Genomic DNA, 16,292 nt, shown 5'->3' with positions numbered 1-16,292 from the left:
TGCTGAGCACGAGGTCGCGGGATCGAATCCCGGCTTCGGCGGCCGCATTTCAATGGGGGCGAAATGCGAAAACACCCGTGTACTTAGATTTAGGTGCACGTTAAGAACCCCAGGTGGTCGAAATTTCCGGAGTCCTCCACTACAGCGTGCCTCATAATCAGAAAGTGGTTTTGGCACGTAAAACCCCATAATTTTTTACGCGCAGTTTTCCATGTCATGATCATGTCAATATGCAGAATTGTCGGTTTGCCACTTAAAGACTATTAACACATCCGAGTAATCAAACTGCCCAGAACAAGGCATACGCTATAGTTTGGCACTGTTTACCAAATGTGATAACGGGGTAACACAATCTTACAGTGCTCTTTAAAAAGGAAAGAAAATGACGTCGTTGTTTTGTGCCTAGCCCTGATATATCGGAAGCGTTTCCAGAGTACTCGGCGCTCACGCTGTGTTATATCGTTTTCTTCATTTTTGTCTCTTAGACTGCCCCCAACGATGAATCAAAACCACTCCCAGCAAAGGCCAAGGGTCCGAGTGTCTTAATTAACTGTATCCTAATTAACGGTACCTTACTTAACATCGTCTTCATTAACACCAATGGTCATGAGTTCGACTCCCACCAAGAGTCATGGGTCCGAGTGCTTTCATCAACTATATCTTAATTAGCTGTACATTAATTAGCATCGCCTTCATTAACGACAACGTTCGTGGGCACAACTCCTACACAAGATCATGGGTTCGAGTGTTTTCATTAACTATATATTAATTAAATATGCCTTAATTAACATAAACTTTACCAACTAAGGCCGTGGGACCGAGTGCCTTAAGTGACTATATTAATTAACACTACATTAATTAACATCGCCTTCATTAACAACAAAGGTCGTGGGTTCGATTCCCACCCAAGGTACTGGGTGCGAGTGACTTGACTGTTAGATCTTAATTAACGGTGCATTAATTAGCACCATCATCATTAACAAAAGTCGTGGGTTCGAGTGCCTCAAATAACTGTATCTTAACTGTGCTCAATTAACACCGCCTTCATTAACAACAATGTTCGTGGGTTCGATTCCCACACAAGGTAATGAGTTCGAGTGACTTAATTCCTAGGTCGTAATTAACTGCGCCTTAATTAGCATCGTCATCATTAACAAAGGTCGTGGGTTCGAGTGCCTCAAATAACTGTATCTTAACTACGCCTTAATTAACAGCGCCTTCATTAACACCAAAGGTCGTGGGTACGAGTGTCTTAATTAACGACATAATAATCAGGTACACATTAATTAACATATTAATTAACATGCTTCGACTTCCACTAAGGGTGGTACGTGCGTTCGAGTGCATTAATTAACTATATCTTCAATAACTGTCTTAATTAACGGTATCTTAACACCAGAGGTCGTGGGTTCGTAGCCTTAATTACCGCCAAAGGTAGTGGGTTTAACTCCCATGAAAGGTTGAGAGTTTGTAACCTCTTTGTACATCGAGTGCTCAGGCCGACAATGCCGGATTTTCCGGCTCATGAGCCATTTAATGCTATCGCATTACAAAGAATTTTTCACGCCTTGGCATCGTACACATTCATACGTGATGTACTTTGACATTAGCAATAACACAAAAAAGCTGTATACTCCTCTCATCAGAAATCTTAAGGTGCATTGTCATTTGAGTCTCTGATGTACTTGTGTTGCCAAAAAACATTAGACGATGCATTTCTTATGCATGTCTGATGTCACCTTAGGAACACATCACGTCCTCTACAGAAACTCATGGTTCATTTTCATAAGGGACAGCATGTTAAAAACCAATCGGCGCTTCTATATAGGTGCAAGCATACCACGCTCTGCGCCTAAGCGTGGCGAGCCTATACCGACGAGTTTCAGAAATATTAAAGCGAATAGCTTTCTGTCTCCGTCGGATGTTTTCGTATTTGTTCAGTCGTCGGTGGTCGGTCGTCGGACGGTTGATCTGCGAGGAAAGCGCTCGCACGCTCGTTCGTTCGCTCTCACGGTAACTATATTTCGCTCTCTCTCTCAATACAATTTCAATTTCAATTCAGTCTTTATTTTTCTCTTGTACAGAGAAGGAGACAGGACTAAAAGCTCGTAAGCTTGACAGAGGTCCTGCCCCCTTTATCAACTTGGCAGTACAGTACAAACAGAGATTTTCAATTTTCCAAATAAACACTGAAACAAAATAACAAAACACTTTGTAAAAACAGCGTTATGAATCGCAGCACAAACATAGGTATTAGAAAAACAAATAAGTGCTCATGGGGAAACGAAAAAAAAAGAAGAATAATAACAGGTATAGGTTTAAACTGAGTGCAACATTACGTAATCTTGCTAAGAAAAAATCGCTTAATAACATCACTCGAATGCTGAAAGGGGTCAAACAATTCTTTGTTTAATTTATTTAATAATACTGGAACAGTATAAGAAAGAGACTGCTCTGTATAATATGCCCTAGGCGTCGGCACTAACCAAATTTCTTTATGTCTAGTCTGCAGGATATGCGTGTTTTTCTCAAGTTTTGCCAGATAACTAATGTAATGTTCATCACTATGTGAAGAGCGTTTATAGATCATTAAAAGTCTATAATTGTATAAACTATAGATTGGCAGGATTTCATACTTTAAAAACAAGTCATATGTGGGGGAACAATAAGGAACACCAGCAATACATCTTACAGCTCTTTTTTGAAGAAGGTGAAGCTTGGATAAATTTGTGACACCCGTAGTGCCCCAAACGGTACAACAATATTGCAAAAGAGAAAGAACTAATGAGTTGTATAGCAATAGCCTAATTTTCAAAGGAAGAATACCGCGCAGCCGCAACATGACACCGACAGCTGAAGACACTTTTGATCTGATATAGTCAACATGATCATTCCAAGTCAAATGCTTTGAAAATATAACACCAAGGATCTTAACAGAATCTACAATTTCAACAGTATCAGAGTTTAAGAACACGTTCAATGGCCTAGAAATTATCTTTCCTTTTGGAAAGTACAATATTATTTTTGTCTTTTTAGAATTAATCTTCAAACAATTTGAGTTTGCCCACGTATTTAATGCACTCAGTGTTTTGATTGCTTTCTCTTCAATGTCATTTTCTGATCTCCCGGTTATGAACACCGAAGTGTCATCAGCGTAGGATACAATCTTTCCATCGGTTACACATTGCACAATATCATTTATATAGATTAAAAATAAGAGCGGTCCCAATATGCTTCCTTGGGGGACTCCTGCATAAATATTTTGTATTGAAGACAACGAATTTTTAAAGTCAACATATTGTATTCGGCTCGACAAATACGATTTCATAAGATCGTGAGCTTTTCCTCGAACACCATAGCTTGCCAGTTTATGTAGTAAAATTCTGTGGTTTATCAAGTCAAAAGCCTTAGTAAAATCTATATATATGCCTGCACCTATTTCCTTATTTTGAAACATATCTATAATGATTTCTTTTTGAGTCAGTAATGCTGTTTCAGTGGATCGATTCTTTCGAAACCCGTGCTGAAAGTCAAGGAGCAGGTTATGTTTTTCAAAGAAAGACAGTACCCTACCATGCATTAATTTTTCTATACCCTTCGAGAACACTGGCAGTATAGAAATTGGACGATAGTTACGAATCAAATTGTTGTCGCCGCTTTTAAAAACAGGTATTACTCGAGCCATTTGCAGTGCCTTTGGAAATACAGCGGTAGATAATATGAGATTGTAAATGTGAGTAACAGCGGGGCATATTAAGTGAAGAACATGTTTAATGGGCGCTATTTGGAGACCAGTTGCATCTACTGACTTGCTATTTTTAATATTACTTATGCACGAGAAAACTTCCGTGCAGTTCGTAGGAGCAATGAAGAGGGATGATGGACAGCTGCTTCCCTTCATGAATTCAATGTAATTTTGGCTGCACTCTACCTGACTCTGAGATGCCTGTAAAGTAAAGAAATTGTTGAAAGCGTCAGCTAAACAGGTCCCATAAATTCGTTTTCCTTCATGCTGAAAGTTTTCGGATGTATCACGGGTATTTTGTTGCAATAAACAATTCAGTTTTCGCCAGATTACATCCGATCGCTGTTCTTCAGGGCTCCAAAATACATTTGTGAAATAGGCGTCTCGAGCCATTCTTAGTTTTGATGTTAGATTATTTCTGTACTTTTTGAATTGCCGCAGCAACTCTACGTCTTTTGATTGTACAAACTGTGCGTACAATCGGTTTTTATGCTTGATCATTTGGAGCAAGTCGGACGTCATCCAGGGTTTCCGTGCTTTTGATGATGTGGCTGTCTTTCTTAGTGGAAAATGTGCATCGTATATAGCCTTGAATGTAGTGATGAAGTTAAGGTAAGCGGTATCACTACTATCTTCCTCGAAAACGTTGTTCCAGGTCTGTTGGCTAATCGCAGCAAGAAAGGATTCAAGATTTTTTTTTCGTTATAGATTGTGTATAAATTACTTGCCTTTTGTAATTAACATGTACAGCCTTATCAGCTATCATTACGATTCCAAGATGATCACTAATGTCGGTATAAACTACGTCTGCAGTTACTAAATTACTGTCTACATTTGTAATGAATACATCTAATAAAGATTCACTTTCTAAAGTCACTCGCGTCGGCTTTGTTATTACGCTAAAAAAACCATTAGCAGCAATTAAATACTGGAGTTCTTTTTGGGTTTGACTCAATGAAAGCATATTTATGTTAATATCGCCACCTAGAACCATATCTATGGACTGATCAGATGCGTAGTTAAAAATCTTTTCAAGAAATTCAAAGAAGTGATTAATGGCACCAGATGGTGGCCTGTAAATGACACAGAAAAGATTGTTAGAACTTCGTAGAGTGAGCACTTCGTAATCAGCAGTTGTCGTCGTGTATTCTATGACTATTTCGCACGATAATGTTTCTCTAAGCAGAAGCGCGACGCCGCCTCCCCTTTTATCTTCGCGGTTTTGATAGAAGCACTGATAGCCAGGATGGTGAAATACAATTGATGCTGATGTGTACCAGGTTTCAGTAAACATGATCGCTGTAAGTGACACTCCGATAGTATCGAGTAGAACAGCTAATTCATCTTCTTTGTTTGTTAAGGATCTGACGTTTAAATGAAAAACTGACAAAACAGATTTTTTTGGTTTCACTATATGCTTAATTTCGTGTGGCTGATAACCCATGTCGAGAAACAAATTTTAGGTGTCTGCAAGTATAACTACACAATTTGACGCAAATCATCAAACTTGGTGATCGCTATGAGTGCTGAGGTATCCGTTCTGCGCACAAATATTTTGCCATTCCGAGCCCATGCATATTTCCACTTGCACTCCTTTTTCTTTGCATTTGCCGCACCGAACAGCTTTTTCATGGAAGGGCTCAAGTGCTCGTTAATGAAGATGGGGGTTTTGGGTTCAAGTTCAATGTCCTCTGACGTTATCCTCAGCTTTCGATCTTTCTCAAGAAAGCGATCACGAACGGATCTGCGAACAAACTGAACCACTATATTTGGCGCTTCTGTATTCCCTGTAGTTCGAACGCGGTGACAGACCTCGATGTCTTCACTTTCAAGGGGCATCTTAATAACATTCGCTATCTTTTTTGTGATATCCATGACATTCTCGTCTTGCGTCTTCGGAACACCTTTCACTTCAACGTTGTAACACCGCATGTGCTGTTCATTTTGTAGAAGTTTCACTTCATGCTCTTGAACTTGAGCATGCAAAGCGTCTCGTTCCTTTTCTAGTTTTACTACGGATGTTCTCAGCTCTCCATTTTCCAATTCAACGCGGTTCACGGACGCTTTCATTTTTTCATAACTCTCGTTTATGAAGCTTAGACTGTTCTTTATCTCGCGGATGTCCTTTCTTATGTCCCGTTCGAGACTTTCCCGTAGATCGCGGAACTCTTGTTTAAGTTCTCGTTTCAGTTCCTCAAAAAGTTTAACAAGTTCCTTTGACATTGCCACTGGACAAAGGGGAAAATAAGCTTGCAGCTCGGATGACGCAATGACAACAACAGTACACAAGAGCAAGTACAAGCGACAGTTGGTATGCAACAGTAGCAGCAGCAGCAGTCACGGCAAACGGGAAAAAAAAAAAAAGCTCCCAGGCTAGTAGGGCGAAATTTCACCAACCTGAGAATGTACAGCAAAGCGCTTAGCAAAGCGTGCGATCGCCGTGACTGCTGCTGCCAAGTGAGGCGTCGATCCGTTCTTCGCCGGCTTTTCTGCTCTCCGCCAGGAATCCACGCAGGCGCAGTACACGAGGCCAGGAAATGCCCTTGAAGTACGTGGTCCGATGATGGTCGTCGTGTCCAGCGATAGCCGAAGTCAAACCGCTCGCAGATATATCTTGGCCGGCACCTGAGAATGTACAGCAAAGCGCTTAGCAAAGCGTGCGATCGCCGTGACTGCTGCTGCCAAGTGAGGCGTCGATCCGTTCTTCGCCGGCTTTTCTGCTCTCCGCCAGGAATCCACGCAGGCGCAGTACACGAGGCCAGGAAATGCCCTTGAAGTACGTGGTCCGATGATGGTCGTCGTGTCCAGCGATAGCCGAAGTCAAACCGCTCGCAGATATATCTTGGCCGGCACCTGAGAATGTACAGCAAAGCGCTTAGCAAAGCGTGCGATCGCCGTGACTGCTGCTGCCCGCTTTCTCTCACGTTCTTTTGTTCGCTCACTCGTTCGGACTAATCGCTTGCATTGACAATCATCGACGGTGGTTTCTCCACATTTTTTTAGAGCGCAGCTCTTTGGCGTCCGTTCCTGGGTTTCGCGTCGTCGTCGTCGTCGGCGTTGTCGTCGGCCTCGTAACCAGCTCGCCGACGAATCTGCTGCTCCGCCGCCGCGCATGCGCGCTGTCGGCTCTCCGGGCGAGGGAGGATGATGGAAGGGAGGAGGAGAGACTGTGGAGGAGGGCTGGCTACACAAATGGCTCTTTGGCGTCCGTTCCTGGGTTTCGCGTCGTCGTCGGCGTCGTCGTCGGCGTTGTCGTCGGCCTCGTAACCAGCTCGCCGACGAATCTGCTCCGCCGCCGCGCATGCGCGCTGTCGGCTCTCCGGGCGAGGGAGGATGATGGAAGGGAGGAGGAGAGACTGTGGAGGAGGGCTGGCTACACAAATGGCTCTTTGGCGTCCGTTCCTGGGTTTCGCGTCGTCGTCGGCGTTATCGTCGGCCTCGTAACCAGCTCCGCCCCCCTTTCATCCCCCCAGCGCTAGCAGCGACCGACTGATACCGCTTTCGTGAGTCCGCTACTGCACTCACGAAAGACGTCGTGCACTTCCTGCAACTCGCATTAACCGTCCATCGATCCACACCGATGTTAGTAGTGGGGGACTTTAATGTTGACATAAAGACAAACAGCAATTTCCTAACACTTATGTGGGAGAACATCCCGTTCCTCTCGCTCGTAACGCGTCCCACGGCTGTGACAACCTCGCGAGGCACTTGTATAGATCTCGTCTTTGAGAATCAAGCATTGGTGTACCAAGTCGAATATATATGTCTATTTCTCCGACCACAAAGCTTCCTTCGTGACTGTAAAGAACTGTTAGTGGAGTCTTTGTTAAAGGAATACGTGTGAAAAATAAAGAAAAAAATTCTGTGATAGCGCATACATGTGTTGCTCGATTTCTTTGCCTCAATCTATCGAAAAGGTGAAACAGCTTATTTGCTGCGCTCAAATTTCGCATTAGGAAATAACGTAATTGTCGGTAATTTTTTTATACAGGGTGCTCACAGTATAGAATTCTTTGCCACACTTCTTACGAAGCACCGTTACCAGAAACGACTGTACCGATGTGTTCCTCCGGTGGCGCCAATAGTGATGTCCGTTTAATAACTCGACACTTTTATTTATGCTGCATGGGACTTGCATGATTTAGCGCTCTGGGGCGAAGCTCCAAGTTCATGGGTCTCGGGGGGAAGCGCGTTGTCTGATTAATATTGTACGTTTATTGTATTGCATATGCATAAGATATCACCTAGAATTTCATATGGAGTTAAACATGTGCACACACAAATGCACACACTTTATATATATTATGGCTAACTTCATACGTACTTATGCAAAGAATTGTGAACTTGTGCATGCTAGAATAATGAAAACGTTTACAGCGTTATCTTGTTTATATTACACAAAATGAAATAAAATCTGCTGTTTATAATAAAACCACAGTTTTCATTATTCAGACGTTTGGGCACAGAATGTTTGCTTTCTACGCACGAAAACTGCACTGCACTCATGCCTCGGCAGTAAAAAAAAATGAATCGTTCAGCGGTAAGGTATTCACATCACTGCACTGTGAATAAGAGGAACACGGCAAAGCTGCCCTGTCCAGCGGGAATTTCGAAACCTTTGCATGCGACGCTGCTCATTCTTCAGGACTAGTTGTCACATTTAGCGATGACACCTTTGATATGCCAAACACACTGCAAGGAACAAGATAGTCATACAGATCTTACTTCCTGCTGAAGGCTGGGCCGACTACCATTGGCGTACGGGCATCCAAACCAAAAGCAAAACTAGCGGCTAATATGACCGTTCCATCCAAAAGAACACAATTGTCTGCCTCACTTGTCTTCAGAACACCGCTTTGAATGTGTGCTACCGAGTACGGCGTAATCCAGCACAATCCTGCGGCAGCAACACTCCTTCGTGCGGCTGTTTCAACTGCAATTCTGGTGTTACATTGGATGGAAGTGTAGCGCAGTTGGCTTGGTGCTTCTTGTGCACACGCCTCTAGAGCTGCTGCAGCGGATGTTTCCGAGGTCGATTGAGTCGTCTTTTTGACTCATGTTGTTATCTGCCCTAAAGGCGCTAAAACCGTCCAGGGCGCCGAACTGCCGGACATCTTGAGCGAGGTGCTCGGGGCCATGGACATTGTACGTTACATAATGCTGGCCGTACAGTTGGCTAAACGTACGAACAAAGCATACTAGCAGCTTGTGGGCGTTCTGGTCCATGCTGTGGCACAACTGCTGGCGAGCCAAAATTGTAATGGCGGTATACAGCACCAAGAAGTTGCCATACCTTTCGCGATCTGAGTAACGTTGTTTTAATACCGGACCTGCGTACAAAAGCAATTGCCGGTGCTCGGTAGCCTTCCACGCGCTCAGGTCATGTAGCGTTTGCCGTTTGCGGACGAATGCTTGGTAGACGTATATGCTGCAAATGCTTGCCAACGTTCTTGACAACCTGGAAATTTAATCGGGCCGTAGTATGACAGAAGACCTACTTTCTCCTTTTAACAACTGCAAGAGCAACCATATGCACGTACTCAAATGGGACCTGCCTCAGTAACCCAATCGGAGGTTCCGAGAGTGCCGTGTAGTTCACGTGATGCTCAGGGCAAGCTCGTGTCTCAAAGTCCTCATCTGTCGGCTGTCGTGCTTCGGTATTAGGGAAAACCACTTTGCCCATGCAATACAGGCCCTTCTGCTGACACTTACTGCAGCCATCGTATGCACCGTGATAGTTGTATGCGTGCCGCGAAGAACGTGACAACAGCAGGATAGCCAGAACAAGAACGCAGGTTTATTGGGAAGTGTTGCTTTTATAGCCGACCGAGCGATCACGGGTCGACCATAGCGCGCATGTCAGAACAGGCGCGCAGTCATGCACGCGCCTGATACATCCTTTCATGTGAACAAAGAAAACGTATTCTTGACATTAGTTAAGCAATTTGATTAAATGCCTCGTCATAGCGAAGGCGTTGCGGGGGTCTAGTGTTCCGGGACGATCTTCTCGGAGCTGGCGTCACCACAGAATCCGGTGTTGGCCTTCCTTCTGTGTTGGCTGTGCACTGTTGTGCCCCGTCAGTCGTTCGTGACGATTCCGAAGCCTGCGATGTTGATCCGGCCGAAGAATGCATTGCAGGTACCTGAGGGTTGTCGACAGGCGTGCTCGTTTCGGTTGTGTCGTCCCCGTCTTCGCTGCTTGTCTCAGCATACGGTTCTTCCGTTCGTATGAGGTGTTTGCGGTTGCGCCGCAGAACTTGCCCATCATCAGTTACCAGCTGGTAGGACCTTGGAGCTTGCGTGCCTCTTACCCTCGCTTTCTGGGACCACGTTCTCGTTCCTCACAGCCGTACTACGTCCCCTCGAGAAAGCCTCGGCAATGGTTTGCCTTGTGCGTGCTGGCAGTGCTTTCTCACCTCGTTGCAAGGTACGTCATGGAAGTCGGGAAGATTGGCTCGGAGGCGCCTCCCTTGCAGCAGCTCACCAGGGGATCGCCCGTGCTCAAGTGGAGCTGAGCGATAAGCCAATGGTCCTTGCCAGAAGTCGTCCCCGGACTCCTGGTTTTTTTTTTGTCAAGATGCGTTTGACAATCTGTACACCTTTTTCTGCCAACCCATTTCTCTGCGGGTAATGAGGACTAGAAGTTACGTGTGAAAAATCATAGTTTCGTGCAAATATGGCGAAGTCAGAACTCGAAAACTGAGGACCATTGTCCGTGCAAACTTCTAACGGGACGCCATATCTTGCGAAGATAGCGCTTAGTGCAGCTATCGCAGTCCTTGGGGTAGTGTCCTGAAGTTGTTGGACCTCTGGAAGGTTCGAGAAGGCATCATAAGCGACAAGGTAGGAGTCTCCAGCAAAGAAAAATATATCCACTCCAACCCTGTACCACGGGCATCTGGGAACTGACCGCATCAGTAGAGGTTCTTATGCTTGCGCATAAGCATATTTCTTACAGGTTGAACAGCTTGCATGTAGCGCTACAATTTCACTATTAAGGCCTGGCCAAAAAGCAAGGTGGCGTGCCCTCTCTTTGCACTTTTGAACCCCAAGATGTCCCGCATGAATTCTGGACAAAATCTTCTTTCGCATGATCTGGGGTACGATTACTTTGGAGCCTTTAAAAAGTACCCCATTCGCAACAGATAGTTCTTGCGCAAAAGGCTCGAGTTCACCCTCAACGGGTTGGCTCCTTGACAAACGTTGCACCACTACCTGCAAGTAGCTGTCACGCGCAGTTTCTGTCCGCAATTAGCGCTCTGTCGTTGGCGTCACCATGTAACCTAGGCACTGCACAGCGTGAATTTCCCCGCCGTTCATGTTTGTGTCTTGTCTGCTGCAGTCATCAGCCGTGGATCGTGATAGCATATCAGCCAGAACTAGCTTTCCCGGAATGTAGCGTAAAACAAAGTCATACCTAACAGAGGAAGCAAAAAACCTTTGCAGTCGGGGCGGCATGTCATCAATTGCTTTCTCCGCTATCGACACGAGTGGCTTGTGGTCAATTTCTATGATTAGCTTTCGCCAGTATACGAATTGATGGAACTTTTCGCATCCGAAGCAAATGCCAAGGGCCTCCTTTTCAATCTGAGCGCGTCTCTGCTCTGCCTGCGTGAGAACGCGTGACGCATGTGCTACGGGTCGCCAGTCATCGCTGGGACGTTGCAGCAGAGCTGGTCCTACACCGTCCCGTGAAGCGTCGCACGAAATCTTGGTTTCCTTTTGAGCATCAAAAATAGCAAGCACGGGAGCTGTAGCCAAATCTTGTGTTACTCTTCTCCACTCCCTGGCGTGGTTTTCAGTCCACTGCAAATCTGAGCGAGACTTGATAAGATCTCTCAACAACACTGTTCGTTCAGACAGACGCGGCACAAATTTTCCGAAGTAGTTTAACGCCCCCAGCATGCGTTGAACATCGGACTTGCTTGTTGGTTCCGGCATTTCAATCATGCTTTTAACGAGCTGTGGCTTCGGTATTATACCATTTGAGGCTATTATGTCACCAAGAAACATGATTTCTGTAGCACCGAACATGCACTTTTGTGCATTAAAAGTTAAGCCAGCTTTTCCGGCTGCTTTCAGGACAGCTACTAGGCGCTCGTCATGCTCTCGCCGCGCTGAACCCCACACCAAATTGTCATCCATATATGCTAGTACACCCGGTAGCCCGTCTAGAACTTGAGTCATTGTTTGTTGAAACACTTCTGGTGAAGATGATATTCCAAACGGTAGACTCCAAAATCGGTATCTTCCAAAAGGCGACGAGAAAGTACATATCTTCGAGGTTAGCTCATCCAAAGCTATCTGGTGGTAGCCAGAGTTAGCATCCAAGCAGCTGAAGTACCTGGCGCCCGCTAACTTAGCTTCCAAGTATTCATGTTTAAGGAGGGGAAAATGCTGCCTTTTTACCTGCTGATTGATATTCCTAAGATCCAAACACACTCGTAGACTGCCATCTTTTTTCTTCACAAGTACCAGGGGGCTTACCCAGTCAGTAGGCTCCTGTTCTTTCACGATGATTTCAGCCCGCACCATTCCTTCGAGTTCATGTTTGTGAGGCTCCTCCAGGGCCAAAGGAACACAACGAGCTGGCTGGGCAACCGGTACTGCTCCCGGTTTCAGGAGCATGTGATAGGGCTGCTTCAGGCAACCAAGTCCCTCGAAGACATGTCTGAAATCCTTCAGTGGACCATATGCAGAATCCGCGTTCACAGCATCCACAGTACTGTGAACCAGTCCCAAGGACTCACTGGCTTCTAGTCCCAGTATGGGCTGGCGACCATTTTTTACAATGAAGAATTTCACTGGAGTGTGTGCATTTCCAACACCCCAATTTTCGACACTGTCCCAAAGCACGTTACGACACCACCGTTATACGCCCGCAGCACTGTGCTTGCCGGCTGTAGTTCATTTGATGGAAGTTTACGATAGACTCAGAACAGCAAAAGGCTGTCTTGTGATCCCGTGTCTATCTTCAAGGAAATTTTTTGACCATTAACTTGACCTTTTACAGTCCACTCATTGGTTTTTCCACCTTTACTGCAGACATCTAGGACATCAAAGTCGCTCTCTTGAAGTTTGTTGACTTCACTCACTTCTGTCGACTTCCTACAGCATATAGCAAAGTGATTGACACCTTGGCACACATAGCATTTTTTTTTCCAAATGCTGGGCACTGCACTGTTACAACGCCTGCACTGCAACTGTTCCCCGCCAACCTTGCTCTCGTTTGTGCGCCTCGAAATGGCATCGACGCAGCCGTCTGCTTTGCGCCACACCTCATTCTGTTGTGTGACTGACTCTGCAATTTTGCACATATTATGCGCTTTCAATAACGTCAGCTCTTTCTCACGAAGCATCTTCTCCCGTAGCTTAGCGTTGTTGGTACCAAAGACAATTTGGTCTCTTACCAGTGAGCCGTGCGATGCCCCAAAGTTGCACTGCGAGGCTTGTTTCTTTAAGTCACGTAAACATTTTTCGAACGGTTCTCCTTCCGCTTGGGTCCTCGTGCGAAACAGGTATCTTTCATGCACTTCGTTGGTCACCTCTGTGCAGTAGGCGTCGAACATTTGTATTAAGGTCTTGTAGTCATCCTTGCTCTCGTTCAGCTCGAACTTGAAATTGTTGAATACATCGAGCGCCTCATCACCCGCGATTGTCAGCGCAAGTGCAGCTTTCGAAGCCTCACTTTTTGGCTGGTCCTTCACTTCCGTTGCTTGCAGGAAGAGCTCAAACTTTTGCTTGAAACGCTTCCACGATGCCGAGACGTTCCCCGCCAGACGCAGGGGCTCCCGCGCCTGCAGCCGTTCCATGCTTCCTATTCCACCGCTGCCGAAGCTAGACCGTCGTAGCCATTTCTGACGCCATGTATGCGTGCCGCGAAGGACGTGGCAGCAGCAAGATAGCCAGAACAAGAAGAACGCAGGTTTATTGGGAAGTGTTGCTTTTATAGCCGACCGAGTGATAACGGGCTGACCGTAGCGCGCATGTCAGGAACAGGCACACAGTCATGCACGCGCCTGATACAATAGTGAAGACCAAACAAATGCTTTTGCTGGTGTGTCGCAAATAAATCCTTTCATATGCTTATCACAGTGGTGAGTGTTCGATGTGATGCCAGTGTTAATGACTCTGGCCAGGTTCACCACAAACTCCGAAAGGAAGGCGTGTACAGAATGAGGTTTTCCCTTTCCTTCCTAGCAGCCAATCATATACACACAAAGTGGGTCCAGCTGATCACAGTTTCCAAGGATGGGCCATAATTGTTCAGTGGTGCTGCTGCCAACATGCATGCCATAGGTGTAAAAAAAAAGCAGCTCAATCATTGTCCCACCTGTAAAGATTTTTTGCAGCTGTCAAGCATTCACGTGTCTTTGCAAGGCAAAACTGAGTATATCTTCCAGGTGGCACGCTAAGTGTCGGAGTACGGCTCGGCGTACTGAACAGTGTTCTTGCGTCTGACGGAAAATCTACGTTGCACACATTCCGCAACTGCACAAGAAGTTCTGATACCGCACTAAGTGGGATGGCATGCCGAGTAGTCCAAGAAGCTAACCACGCTTCGAACTCTATGAGTGGCCTCGAAAACGTGCAGCCAACCTCGACGCCGGCTTCTAGATGGGACCCTGAACAGCTGTCGTCGTCGCTTGCCCTTGGCAGTCCAAGACTGCTTCCGTTGCTGTTGCATATTTACAGTTCTATGGCTACTGATGTAACCGATGCGCTGTCAAAATCAGCGTTAACACATGCCACATGTGCTGACTGCTAGGGCTCTTCCGAGGTCGATGCGCAGCCGTTGTCTGTGTTACAAAGAGCGGCTTCGAAGTTTCTGTACTCGCGCTCCATTTCATCCTGGCGCAAAAATTTCCCGTTGGGATGCCAACTTCATTTCCAATCCTTCATCGCGTCTGACGTGAGGTTAACACCACAAAAGGCTTTCTTTTTCTTGCCGCTCTCATTCTGACGTAGGTCGAATCGAGGAGCAATTCGCACGACGAGTGCTGTTTCACAAGCGAGGAATTCTCCCGCCAAAAACAGCGCTGTCGAGAACCTGGTATGCTAGATAGGTAAACAGATACAGCGAGTCATACGAAGTCGTTTTCAAAACGTATTTACCCCTCGTTTTTAAGCTGCCTGGCTTCCAATGTTTTCAAAACGTATTCACCCCCCATTTTTAAGCTGTCTGCCTTCTAACGTTTTCAAAACGTATTAACCCTTTGTTTTTAAGCTATCTTGTTTGGAACGTCTTTGATGCGTCAGTTTTGGTCAAAACTCCGTTTTAGGTGTCGAATTCCTTAATACGACGTTTTCAAGACTTTGTGTGCTACCTAGAATGTACATTTCATGCAGCAGAGTAGAATCTCGCATATTACTTCGGGAACCCAGCAAGCGAACCTGATGTGTAGTTGTAATCTTGGTAACGATCGACACTGATGTCCCTCTTCGAGCTCCTAATGCTGCTAACCAACGCAAGCAGCATCAGTTGCTCGAGATGGCGTGAAATAGATTCATTGAAGAGTGGCCTATGTCCAAGGTCACATAGCAAGTCACCCAAGCTGGTCCGGCGGTTGATTATGAATCTGCTTCCCTTAATACAGCAGCCCGATCTCTTACAATTTAGACCGGAGACTTGTCATTGGCACAAATGGGTGGCAAAATAGAGACAAACACCTGAAAATATGAAGTTTCTAAGAATGCTGATCGCATTAAATAATACTAGATGGTTTGGATGTTTTGGTTTACTAATTATTTTTCTTGTCTGGGCTGTGTATATTCTTGTTATTCTGAAACGCGGCTTCCAGACAACATAGGAAGCCAGTAAGAAGTGAAGAAAGTTTAGCATTCTAGATCTGCAACAAGCACTATTGTGATTTATTTGCAGTAGGGCTGTTGTGTATATGTACTTGAAAGGCTTAAAACTTATTTGCTTACATATACCTAAATATGTAGGTTCATATAGGCAGCAGAAGTGCGAATTGAGAAGGTTATCCAGGTACAGCTTACCATGGCCTGCCATGGTGGATCAGGAATGATTGCAAGGCCCCTACATCGGCGTATGCTTACAGAGGGGGAGCTCGTGGGCCATTTACTCTTTGGAAATAACACTAAGGGGCAAAATAGGCTCTCGACCCCATTATGGTCAACGCTGTTATAGGCAAGTACCGCACATCCTTTCTTGTTGCATTTTTACATTCACATTTCGCATCTTAAATTAGCAACTTGCCACTGGCATAAATGACTTTCATGTACCCCGTCTGTGCAATGTGCTACAATCGCCTAGCATTTCAAATAACTGTTCATATGATCTTAAGTGCCGAGTGCCACCATGTTCACATGCTTCTAAATTTTAAAGCAGCCTTCACTACCAGAAGTTTTTGCCGGCTCCACCAGATGAAATGAACTGCATTTGCACATTAGCAGTGCTACTTCGCTTTCATTGCAATGAAAAGTTGTCTGTGAAACATGCTACAAATCCAGAGGAAGGGAGGACATGTTTAAGTAGCCTGAAACTGTTTTTATAATACACAAATTGCGATGAAGCTATGCT

General features: G+C 45.4%; 1 protein-coding gene across 1 annotated transcript in view; it reads right to left on the bottom strand.

Annotated features, from left to right (window-relative positions):
* Positions 1 to 16,292, bottom strand: part of LOC135902292 (chitinase-3-like protein 1) — an 830,286-nt gene that overhangs the window by 224,341 nt on the left and 589,653 nt on the right. The gene's annotated exons all lie outside the window — the stretch shown is intronic.

The sequence above is a fragment of the Dermacentor albipictus genome, chromosome 6 (genome assembly GCF_038994185.2).
Source record: "Dermacentor albipictus isolate Rhodes 1998 colony chromosome 6, USDA_Dalb.pri_finalv2, whole genome shotgun sequence".
Classification (NCBI taxonomy): domain Eukaryota; kingdom Metazoa; phylum Arthropoda; class Arachnida; order Ixodida; family Ixodidae; genus Dermacentor; species Dermacentor albipictus.
The sequence above is the reverse complement of the archived record's forward strand: the minus strand, read 5'-3'. Positions and strand labels throughout refer to the sequence as shown.